Source organism: Salmo trutta, chromosome 7, assembly GCF_901001165.1.
Source record: "Salmo trutta chromosome 7, fSalTru1.1, whole genome shotgun sequence".
NCBI classification, from domain to species: domain Eukaryota; kingdom Metazoa; phylum Chordata; class Actinopteri; order Salmoniformes; family Salmonidae; genus Salmo; species Salmo trutta.
The window spans coordinates 49,542,714-49,559,551 of NC_042963.1; the positions used below are offsets into that span (position 1 = coordinate 49,542,714).

General features: G+C 42.0%; 1 protein-coding gene across 2 annotated transcripts in view; it reads left to right on the top strand.

The window, feature by feature from the left end:
* Window positions 1-6,507: 6,507 nt before the first annotated feature.
* Window positions 6,508-16,838, top strand: part of LOC115197601 (anoctamin-1) — a 114,742-nt gene continuing 104,411 nt past the window's right edge. The window contains exons 1-2 of one of the 2 annotated variants that reach the window (XM_029759276.1): window positions 6,508-6,813; window positions 7,150-7,205. The gene's annotated coding sequence lies outside the window, so the exon portion shown is untranslated. The remainder of the gene's footprint in view (window positions 6,814-7,149; window positions 7,206-16,838) is intronic. The other variant, XM_029759275.1, reaches the window with a different exon arrangement.

The window sequence follows — 16,838 nt, forward strand, 5'->3', positions numbered from 1 at the left end:
GATGACTCATTCAGCCCTTTTCAGTCTATGTTTTACATTTCCCAGGAAACAATATTTATTACAATATCATGAGGTGAATTGAGGAGAATAATGTGTTGGGTAGTATTTTGGTAAGGTGGAATATTTTATTAATTAAGAAACAAGTCCAAAATATACTGCATGAAAAGAGCAATGTGTGGTTCTTACACTGTTCTTCCTCAACTAAAATATGAAGGATGATTATGATTAAAGAGAATATCTTCACACACAAGTGCCTGCCTGCTAGTCCTAGCTGGTCTAATTTCACATTTTTGTTCAACTTCAAAGACGAACGCAGCATATTTATTATAAAGCCTATAGTCTTATCCATAAATCATGTATCTAACTTTGACTACAATGATCCAATGATTGCCTTATTGTCTAATTTCCTTTACACTGCATCCATTTTGGTAGTGTATCTATCATGTAATTAAGTGTCACTCTTTTCCATATATCATGTATCTAACTTCCTTACGGCCTTGACTACAACGATCCAATGAGGTGTTGTTGATTAGAAGCAGGAAATGGTCTACAGGCCTACAGGGTCCTTCTGGGAGCTGTTGCTGCTCTGTTGCATGGGGAGCTGTGGTTCTGAACTGCCACAGATATGGATGGGAAACCATCGCCCCGACACCACTTCCCACGATGTCATTCTTCCCTCAGCCTCTGGCTTAGCAGATGCTGCTGTATGTCTCTTTCTCTCTGTGTGTCAGTGCCTTTAAGATGAGGGAGGATGCTAATATTTTTAATGAGCATGGCCTTATTTCTATCACAGCATATTGGATGACTGTCATTCATATTCCATTCACCCAGCTCAATGTAACATCGATATTAGGCTAATACATGTTACAAACATTTTCCCTATACCCATTGCTATACCCAACCTAGCTTACAAATGAAAGTTTATAACGTAGGTGCACATGTTCGTCGAAAGACAAATTGGAGTAATCAAGGTGACAGACAGTGACACATTCAATACCACCTTGCACATTCTCTCCAAGCCAAACCTTCATACCATAACTGCTAACCCCGGGCGCCGATGACGTGGATGTCGATTAAGGCAGGCCCCTGCACCTCTCTTATTTAGAAGGGTTGGGTTAAATGCGGAAGTCACATTTCAGTTGAATGCATTCAGTTGTACAACTGACTAGGTATCCCCTTTACCTTTCCCTAACCGCTACACACAGCCTACATCATTGTCACCATGTTAGCTAATGTAATAGTCAACAACATAGATACTAGAACTACCGTGTTAGTAAACCCGACACAATCATGCAGTACAGTGTACAGCAAGTAGTTTAGCAGTTACACCGGTGGGCACCATTGGCAATAAAACCGAAAGCGTACCTTGACTTGGAAGATTTCCAGTGTTGGATAGCTTTAGTCAGCTAGATAACATAAATACCATTCCTCTGTGTTTGAGCTGGGTGTTTGAGTAGGCTAAATTAGCTAGCTGCATTAGCTAGCTAAGTAAGTGAAAGTGAAAAAAATTAAGCGAAATATAGTTAGCTCTCGTTGCTGCTTCTCATTGATTTTGGAAGAAATTAATTTGTTCAAAACTGTTCAACAATTGGATTTCTCTCTCTGTGAGTCAACTACTCGCCACGTAGTGCACTGCAGTGCTAGCTAGCTGTAGCTTCTGCTTCCAGTACTAGATTAATTCTCTGATCCTTTGATTGGGTGGACAACATGCTGCAAGAGCTCTGATAGGTTGGAGCGTGTCTACCGGAAGTTGTCATAATTAGGGCTGTGGCGGTCACGAAATTCCGTCAGCCGGTGATTGTCAGCCTGTCACGTCCTGACCAGTATAAGGGGTTATTTGTTATTGTAGTTTGGTCAGGACGTGGCAGGGGGTATTTGTTTAGAGTGTTCTGGGGTTTTTTGGTTATGTTCTATGTTCGTATATTTCTATGTTCTGGTCTAGTCTTTCCAGTTCTATGTTTAGGGTTATTGGTTTGACCTTCAATTGGAGGCAGCTGTTCTTCGTTGCCTCTGATTGAAGGTCCTATATACAGGGGTGTTTTTGTAATGGATTTTGTGGGAAGTTGTTTTTGCACTACTAGGGTTAGCCTGCAAAACTGTTTAGCTGTCATTTGTTTTCTTGTTTTTGTTACGTGTTCAAGTTTATTAAAATAAACGTTAAAATGAGCACTCCACCCGCTGCGCCTTGGTCTACTCCCTTTGACGGCCGTTACACAGCCAGTGATTGTCAGTTCATGCAGTTCATGCTGAGTTCTGATAGGTTGGAGGATGTCCTCCTGAAGTCGCCATAATTAATATGTAAGTCTATGGAAGGGGCCTCCTAGGTTTTGTATTGAAGTCAATGTACCCAGGGGAGGATGAAAAATAGCTGTCCTCCGGCTGAACCAGGGTGCTACCCCAGAAAGTGTTGTTGATGCTACTGTAGACCTTCATTGTAACAGTCTGTTTTAATCAGTTATTTGGTGACGTGAATATATTTAGTATAGTTTTATCTAAAAAGGATAACTAAGTGTTTCACTGTTTTTATTTTTCTGAAATTCACTGAGTAGGATGGTCCTCCAAGGAGCTTCCACTGGTGTGTGTGTGTCTGTCATAACTCTCTCATTGGATTCAAAGAAGAATGAATGTCAAATAGAATGCTGGATGTGGATGAATTGATAGCATTGCTCTTACTTTCAACTGCTGTGAAACAATCCACAACTGTGCCACTCAGTGTGACGTTTGAGCCTTGCTGTGTGACGTTTAATTGTGCCTTTTGGACCAATGTCAGTTTTTTCAGTGTGTTTGTGAAATTGTATGACAGAGATGTGTGGCATTTCAAAGCTGTATGAGTTACTATAATATTGCAAGACCATAAATCATGCATCCTTAACAATTACTGAAGAGATCTGCCTTCATAGTTGACTGTTGCTGGTTGTAGAATGTGTGCCATGAAATATTAACCCTTTCTGAAAGCCTCTTCTATCTGTTTGTATCCAGAACATACTTGGGTTTAAATACTATTTGAAATAATTTCAAATACTTTAGCTGTTCCTAACTGAGCTTACCTTCTCTATGGGACCAATAGAGAAGTCCCAAAAGATCCCAAAAATGCAAACCCCACCCACCTGCCATTCTAGGTATGCTAAAGAAAACACTCAAAGTATTTTAAAGATTCTAAATAGTATTTGAACCCAGTGTACAGCAAGTAGTTTAGCAGTTACACCGGTGGGCCCCATTGGCAATTAAACCAAAAGCGTACTGTAACGGTTTTGACTTGAGGTTATCGTGTATAGGGGTGCCAGGTAGGTTGCGCCTACCAGAGAAAATATTGGTTTCTCCTTTTGGTTTGGGAGGGAATAAGTCCCATCTGGTCCGTCAAGTCTACACCAATACAAAGGACTCATGTAAAAGTCAGGATGGAAATACCCTTTTCATAAACCCTTAAAACATTGGAAAGAACTTCTCTGTAGCTCAGTTGGTAGAGCATGGTGTTTGCAACGCCAGGGTTGTGGGTTTGATTCCCACGGGGGGCCAGCACAGAAAAAAAATGTATGAAATGTATGCATTCACTACTGTAAGTCGCTCTGGATAAGAGCGTCTACTAAATTACTAAAATGTAAATGTAAATGTAACTTACAAAACAACTGTATTCTTTTGCGTGGTTGTATTACTAACAAATGATCACACACACATATAACAATATACAATAATGAGCTTTAAACAGCTCTAGTTCCTCCAGAAATGTCCTGTACCTCGGGCCTAAAAAGAGTCCAGCCCGGTAAACAAGTTCAGGGAACTCAAGTGACCTTAGTCACGCAATGGTTGTCCGTCATACAGTGTAGCGTAAACCCAGGGTCAATCATACAATCATAATAACAAATATTTTACCACAACTATAAAGGGTATCAAATCTTAATACGTCCTCACAACTAACTACATAAATCATCACGGTATACATCACACCAAAACAAATGACTTGGAAGATTTCCAGTGTTGGATAGCTTTAGCCAGCTAGATAACATAAATACCATTCCTCTGTGTTTGACATACAAATCATTCAAATCCAGACGGAAAATATTTACACAAGAAGCAACCTAATATTACACAGTCAAACTCTCAGTCATTTAGTAAGTTCACCATTCACCATTCTACAGTAGCACAGCAAACTATTGTGTCTTCTGGTGGTTTTCCTGGCAGACAGACAGGCAGGCAGGCAGGCAGGCAGGCAGGCAGGCAGGCAGGCAGGCAGACAGACAGACAGACAGACAGACAGACAGACAGACAGACAGACAGACAGACAGACAGACAGACAGACAGACAGACAGACAGACAGACAGACAGACAGACAGACAGACAGAAAGAAAAGGAAACCTATCTGGAAATCAGCTCACAAGAAGCTAGATGGTTACATAAACCAACCAACCCAAAGAGTTTTCTGTAATGGAATGAAATGCTTTAAATTCAAAGTCTTAGGCTCTTGATTTGATTACCACTTATTTAATATTGCACTAAAGAACAAAAAAACAATGGGTTTGTTTCACTCTCAAGTATTAAAGATCCAGGATGGTCTTTAATAATATTGAAGTGGCATGGCCACTGAGTTCTTGTTCTAATGGCTCACTTGGAATATGTTCTGGGATTCAGCTGATAACATTGAGGAGTTTACAACATCAGTCACCGACTTCATTAATAAGTTAATTGACAAAGTTGTCCCCACAGTGACCGTACGTACATACCCCAACCAGAGCCATGTTGCCATTGGCAACATCCGTGCTGAGCTAAAGGCTAGAGCTACCACTTTCAAGGAACGTGACACCTATCTGGATGCTAATAAGAAATCCCACTACGACCTACGATGAGACATCAAACAGGCAAAGCGTCAATACCGGACTAAGATGGAATCCTACCACGCCGGCTCTGACACTCGATGGATGGCTTGCAAACTATCACGGATTACAAAGGGATACCCAGCCACAAGCTGTCCAGCCTACCAGACAAGATAAATGCCTTCTATGCTCGCTTTGAGGCAAGCAACACTGAACCATGCACGAGAGCACCAGCTGTTCCGGATGACTATGTCATCTCGCTCTCCATAGCCGATGTGAGTAACACCTTTAAACAGGTTAACATTTGCAAAGCCACGGGGCCAGACGGAATACTAGGACATGTACTCAGAGCATGCGCTGACTAGCTGGCAAGTGTCGTCACTAACATTTTCAAGCTATCCCTGACCCTATCTGTAATACCAACTTGTTTCATGCAGACCACCATAGTCCCTGTGCCCAAGAATGCCAAGGTAGCCTGCCTGCTTAAATGACTATCACCCCGTAGCACTTACATCGGTGGCCATGAAGGGCTTTGAAAGGCTGGTCATGGCTCACATCAACACCATCATCCCAGACACCCTGGACCTAATCCAATTTGCCTACCGCCCCAACAGATCCACAGATGACACAATCTCTATTGCACTCCACACTGCCCTCACCCACCTGGACAAAAGGAATACCTACAGTACATAGTTACCTCAATTACCTCGTAACCTTGCACATTGACTCGATACTGGTAGTTCCTTTATATAGCCATGTTATTTTTTACTCGATTTTGTTATTCATTATTTACTGTGTATTTATTCCTCATGTCACTGTTTGTAGTTTAATTATAATTTGTTTATATTTATCTTCAATGCTGCATTGTTTGAAAAGGACCTGTAAGGAAGCATTTCACTGTTAGTCTTCGCCTGTTGTTTATGAAGCATGTGACAAATAAAATGTGATTTGATTTGATTTTACTTGTGACTTGAGTTTGTTGTTTGCTTGAACTGCGTATGTGATGGCAAATCCGATTATTCAATTGGCATTTAATTGTAAGAATGTTGGCCAGATCTTAAGCCTATAATGTCTTGTGCTTCATTCACCTTTGGATTACATTTTTGGGAGGAAATCTCCCTTATTTTTCAGCTTGAAGTCATGCGAGTTCAACAACAACTCTAATACTCAGGTAGAGTTTTACCTGGTCATGTAAAGAAAAGCTCTGGCTTAGCATTTGATGTGATCTCACATAGTAACTAGTGTCAAGCAGTAAACAAGCGAGATTCTCTCCAAACAGGACAAGCTTAAAGCCATAGCATATGATGATTAGGCTACCATCTGATTGTTATCATTATGTATGACTAAAAGTGTTATTGCAAGTAGTTGATTCTATCACAACAAAGGTTGAGGTATCAAAGCCAAAGGTGAGGGTTGCAGTATGTCTGGGTTCTCTTGTAGGTTGCACAATGGCTACTACAGATTAAGATATATTTTATATCTAAAAACCACAGGCACTGTTCATATTTGCTTGCAGTGCACCATTTTACATTTTACATGGTGGAGTACCTAGCTTTTAGGTGGATTGGTTAGGCTATTATGGTTAGTTGCGTTATTTGTGGAACAGAGAATAATGCCCGCCTACACAATCAAAGTGAAGTAGGATGTCTCTTGCATACGGATCAAAACCCAGATGGCCTGCGTAAATATATTGGCAAACTTGAATTATTGAGTTGGGCTTGTTTGGTACGTTAATTAAATTTGTTGTACACCATTAGAAATAGGACTGAGACGTCAACCGCACAGGGACTGCCTCAGCCATAGATGTTCATGCATACCTCTGCCTGAACACTTTCTGCGCGACTCGAGGAAGGAGGGCTTGTGCAATTGGTTGACAAGAGCGCAGTGCGCTGACTGTCCTCAAAACAACGAGAGGCTGACTGCTTAGTCGTTATGGATTTAAATGACCTGTAAGCAGGATCAGCAGGTTGGACAGGACATCCTTGCACTATTTCATCCATTGCAGGTAAAAAGTGGCTGATACATCTCTGTATTATGTTGTTCAGTGTACATGTCTGTGGCTCGGTGGGGATGTTGAAACAATGACTAGCCTTGTCACAGTAAACTATTATTTTGTATGTTTAAATGCATATTTCAAAATGATACATGCCATCTCAATTTCTCACGTAGGACAATAAAGCCCTTTAATATGCATGCTTAATAACGATGTAATAAACATTAAACGAGATGTGTATCTCTTTCTCGAAAGTTTTGTGAATAAATATACGTTTTAAATTAGGATTCTGATATAAAATGTTGTGAACTAGTTCTTTACTTTGTTTCTTGCTTCTTTAACTTAAAGTGTAACGAGTGCATGTTTACATGCTGCAGTGATGTGGAGGGGTTGGACCCGGCAAGGTGAGAGGCAATTCAAACAGAGAGCTGCTGATAACGTTATAGTTTTGAGTCTGAGCGAGCGTTAACAAAGTTTTGTTGTACTGTACAGACATGAAACTAGCTACACAAATGGTTAAAGTGAATTAGACAGTAGTTTAAGTTTACAGGCAGCTCGGTGGCAAGTACAATTCTGTATTTCATATTACAGTACACCTAACTGTAATATAAATACGATATCGAAGCAAGTACTTGTGTAATGGCACACAGTACAATACCGTTACATTGACTATTATGCTGTAATTACAAGGTATTGGTGCAAGCAGGTTGGCTGCTAGGTAAAGTGTTTACTCATTACAGTATATTAATGAATAGTTGGTGTTTTATATCACTTGCACATCTAGAGGCCTTAACAAAGGCTTCCAAACTGGCAGCGATTACAGGGAAAAACAGACAAAAAGCACATGGCAAGATGCTCAACCAATCAAGGTTTAAGACTTATAGCCTTGTCCCTATAAACGTTAAATTGACGGGCACATTGGAAAATAGTTGGTCCAGCATTCTCACTCACAGGTGTAACAAATAAAGCATCTTACAAGGCACACCTAAAAAAAATGGTAATAAGCCAGAAACAACAATAACATGCATTCATTAGGGGTCAAAAGGTTTTTGGCGTTCCAAAGATAGGTACTGTATTCTGTGGGATGGAATTACAGTCCCATTTGAGAGACAGGATTCTTTCCCTGGCCTCACCATTTTCCCACAATGCACCATAAATGACAGTATTCTGCAATAAAACGTTTCAGAGTATTGTTATTAATACTCCCAAATTACCGTATAATATACAGTTTTCCGTTACAGTGCAACTGTACAAAATGTGAGTATATTATTTGGTAGACAAACATTAAGCTATCCGTTGACAGTTTAAAATAGGGAGCTACAAAGGTCAGTTCTAAGTTACACTGACTGACTCAGAGCGCATTGTTTCTGTCCGAAGCGATGCCTGATGGCAGAGTGACCACCCGTTTACCTTTCCTATTGTCGGATATCATTTAGTGATGATAGCCGAGCTTGAGGAGGGGACCCATTCTGATTCTAGGGTGTCATGTGTACTAATCGAGGAGCGAGAGAAGAGTTTTCCCTGTCGTGGAACCCTCACCTGTCTTTGTCAGTCAGGTCTGTGTGCACTTTGCAAGGCTGTCAGAAGGTAATCTTGTCAATGCTGTATGCGTTGTGTTCGGTCTATCGAGTTGTTATTGCTGGCCGAGGCTATCCACCCTGTAAGTGTGAGACTTGTGTAACTTGTAACTGATAAATGTATTGGGTTTATCTAATGACAAGACCCCCTTTTGTGAACTGTTGTTTGATAGCATTTTGGTTTGCAATTTGGTTTGGTTTGCACTAATTATTCTTGTTAATGCATGGGTTTCCAAACATGTTAGGCTCACGACCCCATTTTGATATTTGAAAATTATTGCGATGCCAACCATGTGAAAATAATTATGTAATTCACTTTTTTATTTGGGGCTATGGCAGTCAATTGAAAAACATTCTAAAAGTATTTATGATTGTCTTCTCAACTCCCCATCACATACTTTTAATGTGGGGCTATGACAGTCAATTGGAAATGAGTCTGACATAATGTGTCTTATCTCACCACCACTAATGAGATGCGTGACGCGTCAGAGCTTCTCAAAAGTCAGGGGGCGTGGTCGACAGTGCGCACCTCATCTCTGCTGTCACATCCAACCTGTATCGATATTTGGTTTTAATACAGACGAGAGCACTGATGGTTCTTTCAAGACAACTGGGAACTCGGAAAAATACGAGGTCAAATCATGACGTCCGTGATGTTCAGTTCGGAAAGTCGGAAGCTCTAGAAAGAGGCCCAATTTCCTGAGTTTGAAATTCCGAGTTGGTTGACAGTAAAAAAAAATAAAAAAAAGAGTTCCCAGTTGTCTTGAACGCACTGAAGTTGGAAGTCGGAAATTTCCGAGTTTCCAGTTGTTTTGAACGCGGCATTAATGCTCAGAGGGAGACGGCAGGGTATTATTCCAGTTGAGTCAGGAACCAAAACTCCTCCGTACTGACCAGTGAATGCATTCGGTCACATGACAGCTCGTTCAGCTGTTGGATTTCACTTACCGGCATGTCAATTGAACCAGGGGCACAGTCATACGGATTGGGAAGTTGTTCCCAATGTGCTCTTCCAAGCCTTGAAGGTGATCAGTCATCACTCGTGTGGGACACTTACAGATGCTGTTTTCTGTTAGAAACATGCACAGCCGAGTGAAGGGGCATGGTTCGCTTTTGAAAGACTTTCCAATAAGAATTATTTCCTCCTCATCTGTATAACGTTTTCTATGTCTCCTGCATGCTTGTGTTCAAGGATATATATATTTTTCATTACACATAAAGTCTACCAAGTCTAATTTATACATCCATTGTGAATGACAGCAGTTCCTCTGTCAATGTGAAACATCTTTCCAACGCTCCTCGACACCACCAAGCCTCCGTGTGAAGTAGAACATTTTCATGCTCTGATCCCGTGTCTTCACATAGTTTTGCGAACAGGCGGGCGCGCAGTGGATGTGGTTTGATGTAGTTTACAATCAAAGTTACCTACTGCAGCATATCTCTGACTTCTGTGCTCAGCTATTTTGAGGACATTTGCTCTCGGTGAACCATACAATGCGTCTATATGACAGAGGGAGACACATTCATAACTAGAGAGCATATGAACATCCCCATGTGCAGTTGAATGCTCGGGAATCGTGAGACAGAAAAATATGTCCTCGTGAATAGCATCCCCCGACATGTATAGCGAACAACATTCAATGCATGGGCATCTCGGTCCTCACAGCTAATGTCAATTTGGAGAGCATAAACTGGGGAGTTTTTGAATCGTTCAGCAGTTAGAGTTTCGTTTTGATTGCTAGCAATAGCATAAATTATTCGTTTAACAGTGTTATCTGACAAAGGTATTGATCTGTGTTTCTGTGCCTCTGCCTCCCCACACATTATTTTCACCATATCAATTGCGGCCGGTAAAAATCAACGTTTCTGCAATAGTGTGTGGTTTCAAGGCGTAGCGGGCCTAACCATTCATGGTGAGAATGATTCAAGTGCAATGGTCAAGTGCAGACTTCTTCCATGATCTCAGGTTCAATTGTATATTTTAGATTTAAATCATTTTCATTTAGAATTTTAAGGTTAACCACATTACAATGATTATTGATACAACGACTATATTATAATGTATATATATATATATTTGTATGTATATATATTTTTTCTCCAGATTTTGGTAATTATCCGGCAACTCCATTTTCATATCAGACGACCCTTGGTTTGTGAACGCTGTGTTAATGTAACTGTCCATAGAAAAGCTCAATTTTAAAAGTTAATATTCTGATAACTCATACCTAAATAATGTTGCTGACTCATCCTACTGTATACCCGTATTTGTGGAGAAAGCATAAATTGGCGAAAAACAATTTTTTTAAAACCACCAAAAAGTTGTATCTTAAACATAGTTTCCACAATTCTTGCTATTTCCTCATAGGGGATGATGTCATACTCCTGCAGAGGGTGAGCCGGCAAATCATCGATCTACTCACATTACTATTTTTAATGACCGTTATATACTCACACCTTCTGTTGTTGGGGCACGCCCACACCATTCCAACACAGAAAAAAACTGCTTTTTAACACTTAATTAAAACATGTGTAAAGGAAAACTATTTCACCCACATTGTAAGTAATTATAGATTATATTTCATAGAAATATTGAAACACTGGACAGTTACTTTAATAATGACTGTGCAGTTTGGCTAATAATGTATTTGCTCACACATTAGACATTTTCTAAAGCTCAAGGGCCCCCTGAAATCTGAAGTGTCATTAGGTCTGGGTCCTACATGCATGTGCTGTCAACGTGCATTTGAAACAATTTGGTATGGTTACACTGCGTAAGTTCAGTCAGATTCCCTAAGTCAATATCTGCTATGGAATTACTAGGTGTTTACGCACATCACATACTACTTTACCTGTAGGGCCCCTGAAATCTGCAATGTCATTAGCTCTGGGTCCCTAGAAGGATTCACTGCTACACCACCCTTCCACTCTCTGCCTTGGGGGCCGTCATGTGGTAGATGCTTTTTGGGATGTAGAATGTCAACACAGTGTCAACACATTGGGGTCACATTCACTTGCAAGGTTGTACTATGACCTATATGCAGTCCCATCGAGTCAATTAATCAAATTTATAATGCCCTTTTTCCATCAGCAGTTGTCACAAAGTGCTTTTACAGTAACCTAGACCCCAAATATTGTGCTTCCTAGAAGGAAGAAACCTAGAGAGGAACCAGGCTCAGAATCACTTTATTCACCAAGTACATTTGCACATACCTGGAATTATACTTAGTGAATAAGTGCTGCCAGCAATAGTCAATGTACAGACAGAATAAAGACACAAGGTCAACATAGTCAACATACAGCATATACTATATAAATACAGAAAACTTAAAACATAAAACTCTGAAGTAAAGCTGATTTACAGTGATGATGTCCAATTTACAGAGGGAAAATATCGATACATGAAGAGGAAGGGATGCTGCCATGACAAATACAGCATATACAGGTACAGTGATGTCCATAGTGTAAATGCAGTATAGTGCCGTTATTAGAATAAAAGGGAGTTGATGGCAAAGTGCAGTGATCGGACAAAGTGCAGTGATCGGACAAAGTGCAGTGATCGGACAAAGTGCAGTGATCGGACAAAGTGCAGTGATCGGACAAAGTGCAGTGATCGGACAAGGTGCAGTGATCGGACAAGGTGCAGTGATCGGACAAGGTGCGGAGATAGGACAAGGTGCAGTGATAGGACAAGGTGCAGTGATCGGACAAGGTGCAGTGATCGGACAAGGTGCGGAGATAGGACAAGGTGCAGTGATAGGACAAGGTGCGGAGATAGGACAAGGTGCAGTGACAAAACAAGGTGCAGTGACAGGACAAGGTGCAGTGACAGGACAAGGTGCGGAGATAGGACAAGGTGCAGTGACAGGACAAGGTGCAGTGACAGGACAAGGTGCAGTGACAGGACAAGGTGCAGTGACAGGACAAGGTGCAGTGACAAAACAAGGTGCAGTGACAGGACAAGGTGCAGTGACAGGACAAGGTGCAGTGACAGGACAAGGTCCAGTGACAGGACAAGGTGCAGTGACAGGACAAGGTGCAGTGACAGGACAAGGTGCAGTGATCGGACAAGGTGCAGTGTGGTGGTCTATCAGATTCTGACTGTACTGGATAGAGGTTAACAGTACACTATATCTGACCATCACACATATTTGATGACCCTAAGGGCCACTGAAACGTCATCTCTAGTCCGATTTAATTGTTCCTATATCGCCTCCCCTTGTCTTATAGAGACTTATGTAGCCAGTAGCTAGTCAATCACTATGAGTAGGACTGAGTTTGGTGTGGGATTACAATTTGGGTTTTGGGAGGAAAGACCTGACTCTGTCCACAAAGATTGTTGTGGTCTGTTGACTTTGCAAGGTAGTTCTAATTGGAGTCCCATCGGGTCTGGTCTGGGAGATCTAACAGCGCACCTCTTTTGAGTGTAATACTGATTTCTGCTGAATAAGCATGTTTTGGGTTTTTAACCATTTTTTTAACCTTATTTTATTTATTTTCATCCTTTTTTCTCTCCCTCTGAGTAAGTTAGTGTCAAACTTTTTCAAAGCAGGTAAAACAAGAAAACTGGTGTCGTTTTAGGACTGTGTGAGGTTTAGAACTTTACTTTAGAGTTGAGTAGATTCAGAGTTCAGGAAGCACAGAATGGATGAGAATGGGGCCAGGCACAACAACAAAATAAATAGTAAGAATCAATGATGACAATGAATTTACTAATTTTATTACTAAGAATATTTGTCAATGTAGTTTATTGTCTATGTAAAATCATATTGAATATTTTATAGTTAACCTATAACATAATTACATTGTCAAAACAACACCAAAATGTACTATATTTAGGCATTTATGTGTGTGTGTGTGTGTGTGTGTGTGTGTGTGTGTGTGTGTGTGTGTGTGTGTGTGTATGTGTGTGTGTGTGTCTATTTTTGTGGACCCATTATATTTCGATTTTTTTTCTCCTTTATACTGATTTATAAATTCAATATTACATGTATTTTATTTTCATTAGGTGATTGAACATTTATCATGAATTTACGCTACTTTGGTTTCTCTTATATGCAACAGTTTAGTGGTATCCTGTGTAGATATATTTACCTACAAAGAGTTTAGTGGTATCCTGTGTAGATATATTTACCTACAAAGAGTTTAGTGGTATCCTGTGTATATATGTTGACCTATAGACTGTTTAGTGGAATCCTGTGTAGATATGTAGTATCCTGTGTAGTATCCTGTGTAGATATATTGACCTACAGACAGTTTTGTAGTATCCTCTGTAGATAAATCAAATCTAAATGTATTAGTCACATGCGCCGAATACAACAGGTGTTGTATTTCACCTTACAGTGAAATGCTTACTTACGAGCCCCTAACCAACAATGCAGTTTAAACAAATACAAGTAATTAAAGAGCAGCAGGAAAATAACAATAAAGAGACTATATACATGGGGGTACCGGTACAGAGTCAATGGCTGGGGCACCGGTTAGATGAGGTAATATGTACATGAAGGTGGTGGTGGGGGGGCAATACAAATAGTCTGGGTAGCCATTTGATTAGGTGTTCAGGAGTCTTAAGGCTTGGGGGTAGAAGCTGTTTAGAAGCCTCTTGGACCTAGACTTGGCGCTCCGGTACCGCTTGCCGTGCGGGAGCAGAGAGAACAGTCTATGACTAGGGTGGCTGGAGTCTTTGACAATATTTAGGGCCTTCTTCTGACACCGCCTGGTATAGAGGTCATGGATGGCAGGCAGCTTGGCCCCTGTGATGTAATGGGCCGTTCGCACTATCCTCTGTAGTGCCTTGGAGTCGGAGGCCAAGCAGTTGCCATACCAGGCAGTGATGCAACCAGTCAGGATGCTCTCGATATCAGGAATCAAGGTAAGACCCAGATGCAGACTGTCGAAGTAACAATGTCTATTGTAGCAACAGGGGCAGGCAAAGACAGGTCAAGGCAGGCAGGGGTCGAACATCCAGGTTAAGGAAAAGGTACAGGGCGGCAGGTGGACTCAGGCTCAGGTCAGGCAGAGGTCTGTAATCCAGAGGTGGAGCAAAGGTACATGACGGCAGGCAGGCTCAGGGTCAGGCAGAGAGGTCAGGCGGGCGCGTACAGGGTCAGGACAGGCAAAGCTCGAAAACCAGGAGGACGAGGAAAGAGAGGCTGGGAAACGATAGGAGCTGACAGGAAAAACGCTGGTTAGCTTGAACGAACAAGACGAACTGGCAACAAACAGACAGAGAACACAGGTATAAATACACGGGATGATAGGGAAGATGGGCGACACCTGTAGGGGCTGGAGACAAGCACATGGACAGGTGTAACAGATCAGGGCGTGACACTTGATGGTGCAGCTGTAGAACCTTTTGAGGATCTGAGGACCCATGCCAAATATTTTCAGTCCCCTGAGGGGGAATAGGTTTTGTCGTGCGTGCTCAGTCCTCCTTTTGCTGTAGTCCACAATCATCTCCTTTGTCTTGATCCCGTTGAGGGAGAGCTTGTTGTCCTGGCACCACATGGCCAGGTCTCTGACCTCCTCCCTATAGGCTGTCTCGTTGTTGTCGGTGATCAGGCCTACCACTGTTGTGTCATCTGAAAACTTAATGATGGTGTTGGAGTCGTGCCTGGCCGTGCAGTCATGAGTGAACAAGGAGTACAGAAGGTGACTGAGCACTCACCCCTGAGGGGCCCCTGTGTTGAGGATCAGCGTGGCGGATGTGTTGTTACCTACCCTTACCACTTGGGGGTGGCCCGTCAGGAAGTCCAGGATCCAGTTGCAGAGGAAGATGTTTTGCAGAGGAAGATGTCCCAGGGTCCTTAGCATATTGATGAGCCTTGAGGGCAATATGGTGTTGAACGCTGAGCTGAATGAATAGCATTCTCACATAGGTGTTCCTTTTTACCAGGTGGGAAAGGGCAGTGTGGAGTGCAATAGAGATTGCATCTTCTGTGGATCTGTTGGGGCGGTATGGAAATTGGAGTGGGTTCAGGGTTTCTGGGATAATGGTGTTGATGTGAGCCATGACCAGCCTAGCACGTGAGTGCTACGGGTCGGTAGTCATTTCGGCAGGTTACCTTAGTGTTCTTGGGCACAGACACTATGGTGGTCTCCTTGAAACATGTTGGTATTACAGACTCGGACAGGGAGAGGTTGAAAATGTCAGTAAAGACACTTGCCCGTTGGTCAGCGCAAGCTCGCAGTACATGTCCTGGTAATCCGTTTGACCCTGTGGCCTTGTGAATGTTCACCGGTTTAAAGGTCTTACTCACATCGGCTGCAGAGAGCGTATTCACAGTCTTCCGGAACAGCTGATGCTCTCATGCATGTTTCAGTGTTATTTGCCTCGAAGCGAGCATAGAAGTAGTTTAACTCGTCTGGTAGGCTCGTGTCACTGGGCAGCTCTCAGCTATGCTTCCCTTTGTAGTCTGTAATGCTTTACAAGGCCTGCCACATCTGACGAGCGTCAGAGACGGTGTAGTACGATTCGATCTTAGTTCTGTATTGAGGCTTTGCCTGTTTGATGGTTCATCGGAGGGCATAGCGGGATTTCTTATAAGCTTCCGGGTTACAGTTCCACTCCTTGAAAGCGGCAGCTCTAGCCTTTAGCTCAGTGCGGACGTTGCCTGTAATCCATGGCTTCTGGTTGGGGTATGTACAGTCACTGTGGGGACGACGTCATCGATTCACTTATTGATGAAGCCAATGACCGATGTGGTGTACTCCAATGCCATCGGAGGAATCCCGGAACATATTCAGTCTGTGCTAGCAAAACAGTCCTGTAGCTTAGCATCTGCTTCATCTGACCGCTTTTTTATTGATCTTGTCACTGGTGGTTCCTGCTTTAATTTTTGCTTGTAAGCAGGAATCAGGAGTATAGAATTATGGTCAGATTTGCCAAATGGAGGACGAGGGAGAGCTTTGAATGCTTCTCTGTGTGTGGAGTAAAGGTGGTCCAGAGTTTTTTTCATCTGGTTGCACATTTAACATGCTGATAGAAATTTGGTAAAACGAATTTATAGTTTCCCTGCATTAAAGTCCTCGGCTGCTAGGACCGCGCCTCTGGTTGAGCGTTTTCTTGTTTGCTTATGGCGGAATACAGCTCATTCAATTGCTGTCTTAGTGCCAGCCTCTGACTGTGGTGGTATGTAAACAGCTATGAAAAATACAGATGAAAACTCTCTAGGTAGATAGTGTGGTCTACAGCTTATCATGAGATACTCTACCTCAGGCGAGCAATAGCTCAAGACTTCCTTAGATATCGTGTACCAGCTGTTATTTACAAAAATACATAGTCTGCCGCTCTTTGTCTTACCAGACGCCGCTGTTCTATCCTGCCGGTGCAGCGTATAACCAGCCAGCTGTCTGATGATAGTGTCGTAGTTCAGCCACGACTCCGTGAAGCATAAGATATTACAGTTTTGAATGTCCCGTTGGTAGTTTAATCTTCCGCGTAGGTCATCTATTTTATTG